This window comes from Thalassophryne amazonica, chromosome 1, assembly GCF_902500255.1.
Source record: "Thalassophryne amazonica chromosome 1, fThaAma1.1, whole genome shotgun sequence".
NCBI classification, from domain to species: domain Eukaryota; kingdom Metazoa; phylum Chordata; class Actinopteri; order Batrachoidiformes; family Batrachoididae; genus Thalassophryne; species Thalassophryne amazonica.
Window position 1 is genome coordinate 6,799,447 of NC_047103.1, and position 12,206 is coordinate 6,811,652.

Here is a 12,206-nt window from a genome sequence, read left to right on the forward strand (position 1 = left end):
AAAAGATAAAATAAAGAACTGAAATGAATTGCACTGTAAATATCTTGGATTTATGTGGTGATGTAATTTATTTTAATATATGAGTAGTGAAAAGAGTAGGAATTTTTAAGCGTTTACTCCTTTTCATCCGTTGTTTCTTGGCTGACTTTTTTTTTTTTTTTTTTTTACTTTAAAGTAAATTAATTCATTCTTGTATAGCATTTACTTTATGTACATGTTTATATTTGATCTTTCTTTTCATCTCGTTTTTCTCACACGGACGGATATTTTCTGACGGGTTGTTTCCGTCGGAACAACAACCCGTAGCACCTTCAACTGCACCACAGACTAAAACAGTTAAATGTGGTCTATTAAACATTAGGTCTCTCTCTTCTAAGTCCCTGTTAGTAAATGATATAATAATTGATCAATATATTGATTTATTCTGCCTTACAGAAACCTGGTTACAGCAGGATGATTATGTTAGTTTAAATGAGTCAACACCCCCGAGTCACACTAACTGTCAGAACGCTTGTAGCATGGGCCGAGGCGGAGGATTAGCAGCAATCTTCCATTCCAGCTTATTAATTAATCAGAAACCCAGACAGAGCTTTAATTCATTTGAAAGTTTGACTCTTAGTCTTGTCCATCCAAATTGGAAGTCCCAAAAACCAGTTTTATTTGTTATCTATTGTCCTCCTGGTCGTTACTGTGAGTTTCTCTGTGAATTTTCAGAACTTTTGTCTGACTTAGTGCTTAGCTCAGATAAGATAATTATAGTGGGCGATTTTAACATCCACACAGATGCTGAGAATGACAGCCTCAACACTGCATTTAATCTATTATTAGACTCTATTGGCTTTGCTCAAAAAGTAAATGAGTCCACCCACCACTTTAATCATATCTTAGATCTTGTTCTGACTTATGGTATGGAAATTGAAGACTTAACAGTATTCCCTGAAAACTCCCTTCTGTCATTTCTTAATAACATTTACATTTACTCTGATGGACTACCCAGCAGTGGGGAATAAGTTTCATTACACTAGAAGTCTTTCAGAAAGCACTGTAACTAGGTTTAAGGATATGATTCCTTCTTTATGTTCTCTAATGCCATATACCAACACAGTGTAGAGTAGCTACCTAAACTCTATAAGTGAGATAGAGTATCTCGTCAATAGTTTTACATCCTCATTGAAGACAACTTTGGATGCTGTAGTTCCTCTGAAAAAGAGAGCTTTAAATCAGAAGTGCCTGACTCCGTGGTATAACTCACAAACTCGCAGCTTAAAGCAGATAACCCGTAAGTTGGGGAGGAAATGGCATCTCACTAATTTAGAAGATCTTCACTTAGCCTGGAAAAAGAGTCTGTTGCTCTATAAAAAAGCCCTCCGTAAAGCTAGGACATCTTACTACTCATCACTAATTGAAGAAAATAAGAACCCCAGGTTTCTTTTCAGCACTGTAACAGGCTGACAAAGAGTCAGAGCTCTATTGAGCCGAGTATTCCTTTAACTTTAACTAGTAATGACTTCATGACTTTCTTTGCTAATAAAATTTTAACTATTAGAGAAAAAATTACTCATAACCATCCCAAAGACGTATCGTTATCTTTGGCTGCTTTCAGTGATGCCGGTATTTGGTTAGACTCTTTCTCTCAGATTGTTCTGTCTGAGTTATTTTCATTAGTTACTTCATCCAAACCATCAACATGTCTATTAGACCCTATTCCTACCAGGCTGCTCAAGGAAGCCCTACCATTATTTAATGCTTCGATCTTAAATATGATCAATCTATCTTTATTAGTTGGCTATGTACCACAGGCTTTTAAGGTGGCAGTAATTAAACCATTACTTAAAAAGCCATCACTTGACCCAGCTATCTTAGCTAATTATAGGCCAATCTCCAACCTTCCTTTTCTCTCAAAAATTCTTGAAAGGGTAGTTGTTAAACAGCTAACTGATCATCTGCAGAGGAATGGTCTATTTGAAGAGTTTCAGTCAGGTTTTAGAATTCATCATAGTACAGAAACAGCATTAGTGAAGGTTACAAATGATCTTCTTATGGCCTCAGACAGTGGACTCATCTCTGTGCTTGTTCTGTTAGACCTCAGTGCTGCTTTTGATACTGTTGACCATAAAATTTTATTACAGAGATTAGAGCATGTCATAGGTATTAAAGGCACTGCGCTGCGGTGGTTTGAATCATATTTATCTAATAGATTACAATTTGTTCATGTAAATGGGGAATCTTCTTCACAGACTAAGGTTAATTATGGAGTTCCACAAGGTTCTGTGCTAGGACCAATTTTATTCACTTTATACATGCTTCTCTTAGGCAGTATTATTAGATGGCATTGCTTACATTTTCATTGTTATGCAGATGATACCCAGCTTTATCTATCCATGAAGCCAGAGGACACACACCAATTAGCTAAACTGCAGGATTGTCTTACAGACATAAGGACATGGATGACCTCTAATTTCCTGCTTTTAAACTCAGATAAAACTGAAGTTATTGTACTTGGCCCCACAAATCTTAGAAACATGGTGTCTAACCAGATCCTTACTCTGGATGGCATTACCCTGACCTCTAGTAATACTGTGAGAAATCTTGGAGTCATTGTTGATCAGGATATGTAATTCAAAGCGCATATTAAACAAATATGTAAGACTGCTTTTTTGCATTTACGCAATATCTCTAAAATTAGAAAGGTCTTGTCTCAGAGTGATGCTGAAAAACTAATTCATGCATTTATTTCCTCTAGGCTGGACTATTGTAATTCATTATTATCAGGTTGTCCTAAAAGTTCCCTGAAAAGCCTTCAGTTAATTCAAAATGCTGCAGCTAGAGTACTGACGGGGACTAGAAGGAGAGAGCATATCTCACCCATATTGGCCTCTCTTCATTGGCTTCCTGTTAATTCTAGAATATAATTTAAAATTCTTCTTCTTACTTATAAGGTTTGAATAATCAGGTCCCATCTTATCTTAGGGACCTCATAATACCATATCACCCCAATAGAGCGCTTCGCTCTCAGACTGCAGGCTTACTTGTAGTTCCTAGGGTTTGTAAGAGTAGAATGGGAGGCAGAGCCTTCAGCTTTCAGGCTCCTCTCCTGTGGAACCAGCTCCTAATTCGGATCAGGGAGACAGACACCCTCTCTTCTTTTAAGATTAGGCTTAAAACTTTCCTTTTTGCTAAAGCTTATAGTTAGGGCTGGATCAGGTGACCCTGAACCATCCCTTAGTTATGCTGCTATAGACTTAGACTGCTGGGGGGTTCCCATAATGCATTGAGTGTTTCTTTCTCTTTTTGCTCTGTATGCACCACTCTGCATTTAATCATTAGTGATTGATCTCTGCTCCCCTCCACAGCATGTCTTTTTCCCGGTTCTCTCCCTCAGCCCCAACCAGTCCCAGCAGAAGACTGCCCCTCCCTGAGTCTGGTTCTGCTGGAGGTTTCTTCCTGTTAAAAGGGAGTTTTTCCTTCCCACTGTTGCCAAGTGCTTGCTCACAGGGGGTCGTTTTGACCGTTGGGGTTTTTCCGTAATTATTGTATGGCTTTGCCTTACAATATAAAGCGCCTTGGGGCAACTGTTTGTTGTGATTTGGCGCTATATAAATAAAACTGATTTGATTTGAAATTGATTTGAACTTTCTCAGGGACGGACCCACGGATTTGGCGCGCCACTTGAAAACATATACACGGATACAAATCAGGGTTTTTTTTTTATCGGCACAGAAACGGACTTTGAGGTAAATAACAATAAAAAAAAAAGCTTTTGTTGTTTACGTTATGTGGCTCCTGTGTGATGTCACAGGTTGTAACGTAGAGAACAATGTCAGAGTAACACAACGATCCAGATTTAAAGAACAATAGAAGCAGCTCCAGCTGAGCTGTGGAAAGAAAAACATCAAAGGCTAACTTACAGTAAAATTAAAGATAATTATGTTAAACAACAGTACAGAGTAGTAAAGTCACGGGGCGTTAACTTACAAATTCAAAAGTCACCTCATTAGATGCTTAATAATTCAGGCTTTTTAAATTAAAATTTCTTAAACTCAGTGAAAAGTAGTCTGTACATTATGAATGAAAGAAAAGTCTAAATGGTGGTGTGAATAATTAAGTGCACCCTTCAGTATTATATATGTAAGTCATCACTTTTACACCAGTCTTCTTCAGACAAGTTGGGGGATGAACACGAAACATTTCCAAGATGCTGATTATGTCTTAAACTTTAATATACCTCACTTATTAAGAAATACAAACCATATGGTACTTTGTGGTAATTCTGTCTGGAGGCAGCAGTTCCCAAAAACTGAGTGACTGTGCAAGAAGGTGATTAGTGAGGAAAATCACCAAGAAAACTCTGATGATGTTAATGGCTTCTGTGGCTGTGATTGGAGAAACTGTGCACACTGCAAGTTTTTCATCTTGCACCACTTATCCAGCTTCATCATGAAATGGTATAGAGGAGAATTTGTTTTTTAAACAGAAGAATTGAAAATTCAGCTGCAGTTTGCCAGAAGGTACATGAGAGATGCAAGTCAACATTTTATTTGTTTTGTCTGAAAATCCTTCTCTGTTCCACTCCACTGTGAAGCTGACAGTAGTAAAGTAATATTACAGAATGCTAAAATACCCTCAGCAGTATGAGCGTAAAAATAGGAAACGGAATGTGACCTTTGACCTCTTAAAATAGATTGTTAGCCATTTTTTAACTTGTCCAAGGTCTATGTCCCAAGAATGGTCCCTGTAAATTTGAAGACCCTGGCAGTAATAGAACCGGACTTATGCTGAGCACAGATGGACGGACCCAAAGTCTTTGCAGTACCCGATGGCCATTGAGGTAATTTTTTCAAATTGTATTCTAGTCAGAACTGGAGCAGCAGCATTTTGAACCAGTTAAAAAACCTCTGATGCTGGACTATGGTAATACAGAAACTAGGATGTTACAGTAGTCCATTCTTGGAGAGACAAAGGCACGAATCAAAGCCTGTCAGCCACAGACTGGATAGGTCAAATCCTCACAATTGGAGGAGGAGATGAAAAGTATTATTAGTCAATTCTCTGATTTATTCATTTATTTTCTATACCTGCTTACTAAGGGTCACAGGAGGGCTGGATTCTTTCCCAGCAGTAATAGGGCAAGGGAGAGGGTGATGCCAGTCTATCACAGGGCCACACATAGACAGACTAACTCATTTGTCCAAGGTTAACGTTGGCTGGTCAAACAGATGCCTGTATCTCACATGACCATTGACTATTATCTGGACATCCAGTTTTGAGATTATCTGCAGCTGTCAGCATGTACAACTGAGTGTCATCGGCATAGCAATGAAAAGTATTTCCGAAACAGAATACAGAGAGAGAATAGTAGAGGGCCTAATGCAGACCCGTGCAGTACATCATATTTTACTAGAATTTGAAGTAATTATACAAGATGTACTGAGAGCAACTAGATAAATATACTCAACAAAAATATAAACGCAACACTTTTGGTTTTGCTCCCATTTTGTATGAGATGAACTCAAAGATCTAAAACTTTTTCCACATACACAATATCACCATTTCCCTCAAATATTGTTCACAAACCAGTCTAAATCTGTGATAGTGAGCACTTCTCCTTTGCTGAGATAATCCATCCCACCTCACAGGTGTGCCATACCAAGATGCTGATTAGACACCATGATTAGTGCACAGGTGTGCCTTAGACTGCCCACAATAAAAGGCCACTCTGAAAGGTGCAGTTTTATCACACAGCATAATGCCACAGATGTAGCAAGATTTGAGGGAGCGTGCAATTGGCATGCTGACAGCAGGAATGTCAACCAGAGCTGTTGCTCATGTATTGAATGTTCATTTCTCTACCATAAGCCATCTCCAAAGGCGTTTCAGAGAATTTGGCAGTACATCCAACCAGCCTCACAACCGCAGACCACGTGTAACCACACCAGCCCAGGACCTCCACATCCAGCATGTTCACCTCCAAGATCGTCTGAGACCAGCCACTCGGACAGCTGCTGAAACAATCGGTTTGCATAACCAAAGAATTTCTGCACAAACTGTCAGAAACCGTCTCAGGGAAGCTCATCTGCATGCTTGTCGTCCTCATCGGGGTCTCGACCTGACTCCAGTTCGTCGTATCCGACTTGAGTGGGCAAATGCTCACATTCGCTGGCATTTGGCACGTTGGAGAGGTGTTAGATCTTTGAGTTCATCTCATACAAAATGGGAGCAAAACCAAAAGTGTTGCGTTTATATTTTTGTTGAGTGTAAGATGCCAAACATGAAAGAACATTGCCAGTGAGCCCAAAATAATTGTCAGTCTTATCAAATAACATATGGCGATCCACTGTGTCAAACGTGGCACTAAGATCGACCAATAGCCGCATGGCAGAAAAAGAACACAGTTTAGTTTCATCAATCCACGGCACCTTTTTCCTAAATGAAGCTGGCTTATCCAAGTGTGCTTTAGCATACCTCAAGCAATTCTGTTTGTGGTGTGTACGCAGAAAAGGCTTCCTCTGCATTGCTCTCTCATCCAGCATCTCCTTGTGCAAAGTGCGCTGTATAGTTGAACGATGCACAGAGACACTATCTGCAGCAAGATCTTGTTGTAGGTCTTTGGAGCAGGTCTGTGTGTTGACTATGACTGTTCTCACCATCCTTCGCTTCAGCTAATCTGAGATTTATCTTGCCCTGCCACTTCGGGCCTTAACTAGTACTGTGCCTGTGGTCTTCCATTTCCTCACTATGTTCCTCCAAGTGGAAACTGACAGCTGAAATCTCTGAGATAGCTTTTTGTATCCTTCCCTTAAACCATGATGTTGAACAGTCTTTGTTTTCAGGTCATTTGAGAGTTGTTTAGTGGCTCCCATGTTGCCACTCATTAGAAGAGCCGCAAAGAGAGGAAACATTTGCAAATAGCCACCTTAAATACCCTTTCTCATGATTGTATTCACTTGTGTAACGTGGTCAAGGGTCAGTGAACTTACCAAACCAATTTTGTGTTCCAATAATTACTTGTAGTGCTAAATGTATTCAAATCAATAAAATGACAAGGCTGCCAAAATTTATGCACCTGCCTTATTTTGTTTAAATAATTATTGCACACTTTCTGTTAATACTACAAACTTCATTTCTCTTCTCAAATATCAGTGTGTTTGTCTGCTATATGATATATTTAACTGAAATTTGTGTTCCAGACAACCAATGATTTATAAAGGAAAATCATGAAAATTATCAGGGCTGCCCAAACATTTGCATACAAATGTAGTTCATGCACTTGAATCAAAGTTTTTTTGTTTGTTTTTTGTGGTGTTGTCAGCCCCCCCCCAATTTGGTTTCTAAATTCTTTTTAGATAATTATTCACAGAACATTGCTTATCTCTGCTGTGCACAATTTGTCATTGCTTTTTGACACTTGGTTTCTGATTGATAACTGGAAGATGAACAGGCATAAAATTGGAACCTCCATCCAATTTTGGTTGTGTAGGTGAATCCAGAACAGAAAAATGAGAGTGATTTTGGCACTTTTGGTTTAGATATAATACAAAATGTACACCAAATGGGCTTTTCAATATTAAATTCAAATGTCCACAAAATCCACAGTCTGGATCAGATCCAGATCAAACTTTTTCAGGTGATAGTGAGTGCCAGTCTGCATTTCACTATCACCTGCGATATCAAATGTGAGAGTGATTGGGCCATGTTTGATTAGGATATAATGTAAAATATACATGGGATTTAAATGGCCACAAAATCAGTAATCTGGATCAACCTTTGTCAGTCAATATAGGATACCACCCTACATAATGCTGTCAAATAAGAAATTAATTCAGTCTTTTTTTGACAGAGGTCTGAATGGTTGAAAATTCGTTCAGGGATTTTCCAAGATTTTTCCTGACTTTGACCTATGACCTTGAAAATTGAATCAGTTCTTGCCTATCATGATGTGAATCCTCTGTAAAATTTCACAAGGACATATGAAAAATTGTGGGTTTGAGGCTGTTCACAACTTCATGACAGGTAAAAAATGAAAATGGTAAAGAATACAAACTGTAATGGCAACAGTATTGCAGTGGTCAAACTGTAATAACAAAATAGATTGCACTGTTCGTTCTGCAAGTATCAACCAGGACTGAGTCCCCATGCAGTATATTTTCTTAAATATTGCACTTGCATAGGTAACACTGTGAGCCCGTTCAAGTCAATCCATGCCTTGATCTGGAGTTTTGTGTCATGTTTTTCTGTTTGGTTCATCTTAGGTTTGTTCTGTGTCGTGATTTCTCTTGCTGGGTTTTTCCTGGTTGGACTTTGTCTTTCCCCATCTTTCTTGTCCGTCTCTCTTTGTGCTTGGTGGTATCAATTATGGGTACAACAAAGATGGCAGAAGGAAAGTAGTTCGGCACAACGTGGATCCACTACAACGCATCCAGGGTACTGGATCCATTAGTAAACCCGTGGATCCACATCCGGCTGAGGTATAAATGTGGAATCTGCCGTAGTGAATCTAAGCAAAATCATAGGAGCCGAAAGGACTTACTTCCACCATTGGTTGCTCAGGTCAGCTGTCTCTGCTTTATCAGTTTCAGAGATGACTGGTTGGAAGACAAATGTCCAGTGGAGTTGCACAGTAACAACGGCCTTTTGATCTCTGTTCAGAGCAACAGTGTGAGATTTGGTGACTGAGGACACAACATGAATTCTTTGCAACAGGTGAGAAGACGTTTCCATCTTGTTTCTTGTTAATGTTTTGAACCTGACCAGGTAACCATCATCAAATGAAATGTAGCACAGAACTATTAGATTAATGTAGCTGGATGAAAGTTCGGGGTCCTGATTGAAAAGAGTTTCCCGCTAGCTTGGCTAACAGAGAATTCCCCTTTGGCTGACCTGGTAAAGGATGGTCTTTAGTGCGAGCTGTCCGGGTTTGATCCCACCGCCGTCCCGGCCACAAAGGTCCTGTAGTCACAATCTGGAGTCATCCCACTACATATCTTCCCACAATTTTTGACTTCATCCCGAAGTCACAGGTACATTTAAGCATGTTCTGGGCCTACCCACATCCTGTTTGTGACGCCAGATTGTGACTGCAGGACCTTTGTGGCCGGGATGGCGGTGGGATCGAACCCGGACTGGAACAAAGGGGATAAACAGTGTTGTAAAGAACAATAATCAAGACGTTAAAGAGCAAACTTCACTTTCCCCCAGAACAACATGATCAGGAAGCGATTGTAGCTCACAGCAGCTCCCATTGAAAATAACGGAGAGACAGACTGTGATTCTCGCATGTTTACATAAAACAAACGCAATAACAACGTCTATAAACCCATGAGAGTTTTAGGCACAATATAAAAATAGTTTTATGTTGCGATGTTAATGGTGTTGTCCGTGTGCAGCGGTTAAAGTGCAGCCCGTTCAGAGCGTATCAATGCAGTTCTCAATGTTTGTTTTTTTTTACTTTGATGTCTCCCATCGAGAGTTTTTGTAAATTACGTTTGAAAGAAAGGTTCTGTTTACGTTTTATTTCTGGAAACACGAGTCCGACATGTAGTTTTTGAACGTACAATGAGAAAATATCAGCCCAGCTTCAGTTTGAATACTGTCATGAACACTACTGGCCAGTAGATGGCAGTCGAGACCTTGAAAACTTGCAAACACAAAATTCCAGATAATCTGTGTTGCTACTTGCTGCGTTTAAGATGTGTGGAATTTAATAAAAGCAAACTGTTGGGAAGGTGTCGTAGCACGGACCCACAACAGGGGGCGCAAAGGAACGGACAATGAGTAAGCCAAAAGGTAACAATTTAATGTTGTGACAATACACAACTAAATACACAAAATCTGCAGAGTCAATTAACACCAGGTGTCGTGTGGGCAGGCTCGAAGATAGGAGACCCCGATGAGAGAGAGGCCGCGTCCCACACGGCTTCCACCACCAACGGCCTGAAGAACACCGGAGCCGCCAAGTCCCGAATCCCCAGGTGACCTCTGTCTTCGACTGTCGACCCTGGTACTGCTGGCAAAAAGCAGAAACAAGATGAATGAGTGTAAGTCTTTACACTCAGTGGTTCTCGGTCTGTACACCGTTAGGAGGGGGAACCTCCACCTCCGAATCACACACTCGTGCAACGCCTGTGTAACCACTTATCTGTCCAGAGAGTAAGGCGCAGTCGTCGTCGTTAATCTCCGAAGTCCCAGATAAGGCTCCGTCCACAGGAATAGGGCTGCAAACAACACAACGTGTCAGTCAGCAGAGAAATTACCTCACGGTAGTCGATTTCTCGGCGGGGAGGTGGAGTTGCAGTCCGGCTTAAGTAGTGATGTAGATGAGTGACAGCTGGTGTGATGAGTGACACCTGTCACTTCCTCTGGATCTGGCGCCCTCTCGTGCTTGGAGCCCGCACTCCAAGCAGGGCGCCCTCTGGTGGTAGTGGGCCAGCAGTACCTCCTCTTCAGCGGCCCACACAACAGGACCCCCCCCTCAACGGGCGCCTCCTGGCGCCCAACCTGGCTTGTCCGGGTGTCTTCTGTAGAACTCGGCCAGGAGGGCCGGGTCCAGGATGAAGCTCCTCTTCACCCAGGAGCGTTCTTCAGGTCCATACCCTTCCCGGTCCACCAGATATTGGAACCCCCGGCCCTTACGACGGACATCCAGGAGCCTGTGTACTGTCCAAGCAGGCTCCCTGTTGATGAGCCGGGCAGGAGGCGGCGCGGGTCCAGGTGTACAGAGGGGCGAGGTGTGGTGAGGCTTGATACGGGACACGTGGAAGACAGGGTGGATCCGCAGTGAAGCCGGGAGTCGGAGCTTCACTGCGGCCGGGTTGATGATCTTGAGGATGGGGAATGGTCCGATGTATCTGTCCTTTAACTTGGGTGAGTCCACACAGAGGGGGATGTCCTTTGTTGACAGCCACACCTCCTGCCCGGGCTGGTACGTGGGGGCCGGGGAACGTCGGCGGTCCGCATGGGTCTTGGCCCTCGTCCGGGCCTTCAACAGGGCAGAGCGGGCGGTCCGCCACACCCGGCGGCATCTCCTGAGGTGGGCCTGGACCGAGGGCACACCGACCTCTCCCTCCACCAGCGGGAACAATGGGGGCTGGTACCCCAAACACACCTCAAAAGGGGAGAGGCCAGTAGCAGACGAAACTTGGCTGTTGTGGGCATACTCGATCCAGGCCAGATGGTGACTCCAGGCCGCCGGATGTGCGGAGGTGACACACCGCAGGGCCTGCTCCACCTCCTGGTTGGCCCGCTCTGCCTGGCCGTTGGTCTGGGGGGTGGTACCCGGACAAGAGACTCACGGTGGCCCCCAGCTCCTTGCAGAAACTCTTCCACACCTGTGAAGAGAACTGGGGACCACGATCTGATACAATGTCCGATGGTATCCCATGCAGCCGCATGACGTGGTGGACCAGGAGGTCTGCTGTCTCCTGGGCCGTCGGGAGCTTCGGGAGGGCCACGAAGTGGGCCGCCTTGGAGAACCGGTCCACTATCGTGAGAACGATGGTGTTGCCCTGGGACGGCGGGAGGCCCGTGATGAAATCCAGGCCGATGTGAGACCAGGGGCGATGAGGCACTGGCAGGGGTTGGAGGAGGCCCGTCGTCCTCCGATGGTCTGCCTTGCCCCTGGCGCAGATGGTACAGGCCTGGATGTAGTCCCGGATGTCGGTTTCCAGGGACGCCCACCAGAAGCGCTGCTGGACTACTGCCACGGTCCTACGCACTCCGGGATGACAGGAGAGCTTGGACCCGTGACAGAAGTCCAATACGGCAGCTCTAGCCTCTGGTGGGACGTACAGTCTGTTCTTGGGGCCAGTCCCCGGGTCCGGGCTCCTGGTCAGGGCCTCCCGGATGGTCTTCTTCACGTCCCAGGTAAGGGTGGCCACGACAGTGGACTCGGGGATGATGGTCTCGGTGGGGTTCGACAGCCCCGCTTTGGCTTCTTCTTCATGCACCCGGGACAATGCATCTGATTTTTGGTTCCTGGTCCCGGGGCGATACGTGATCCGGAAGTCAAAGCGCCCGAAGAACAGAGACCAGCGGGCTTGCCTGGGGTTCAGCCGCTTGGTGGTCCGGATGTACTCCAGGTTCCGATGGTCCGTGAAAACCGTGAAGGGCAACGACGCCCCCTCCAGCAGGTGTCTCCACTCTTCAAGAGCCTCCTTCACCGCAAGAAGTTCCCGATTGCCGACGTCATAGTTCCGTTCAGCTGGGGTCAA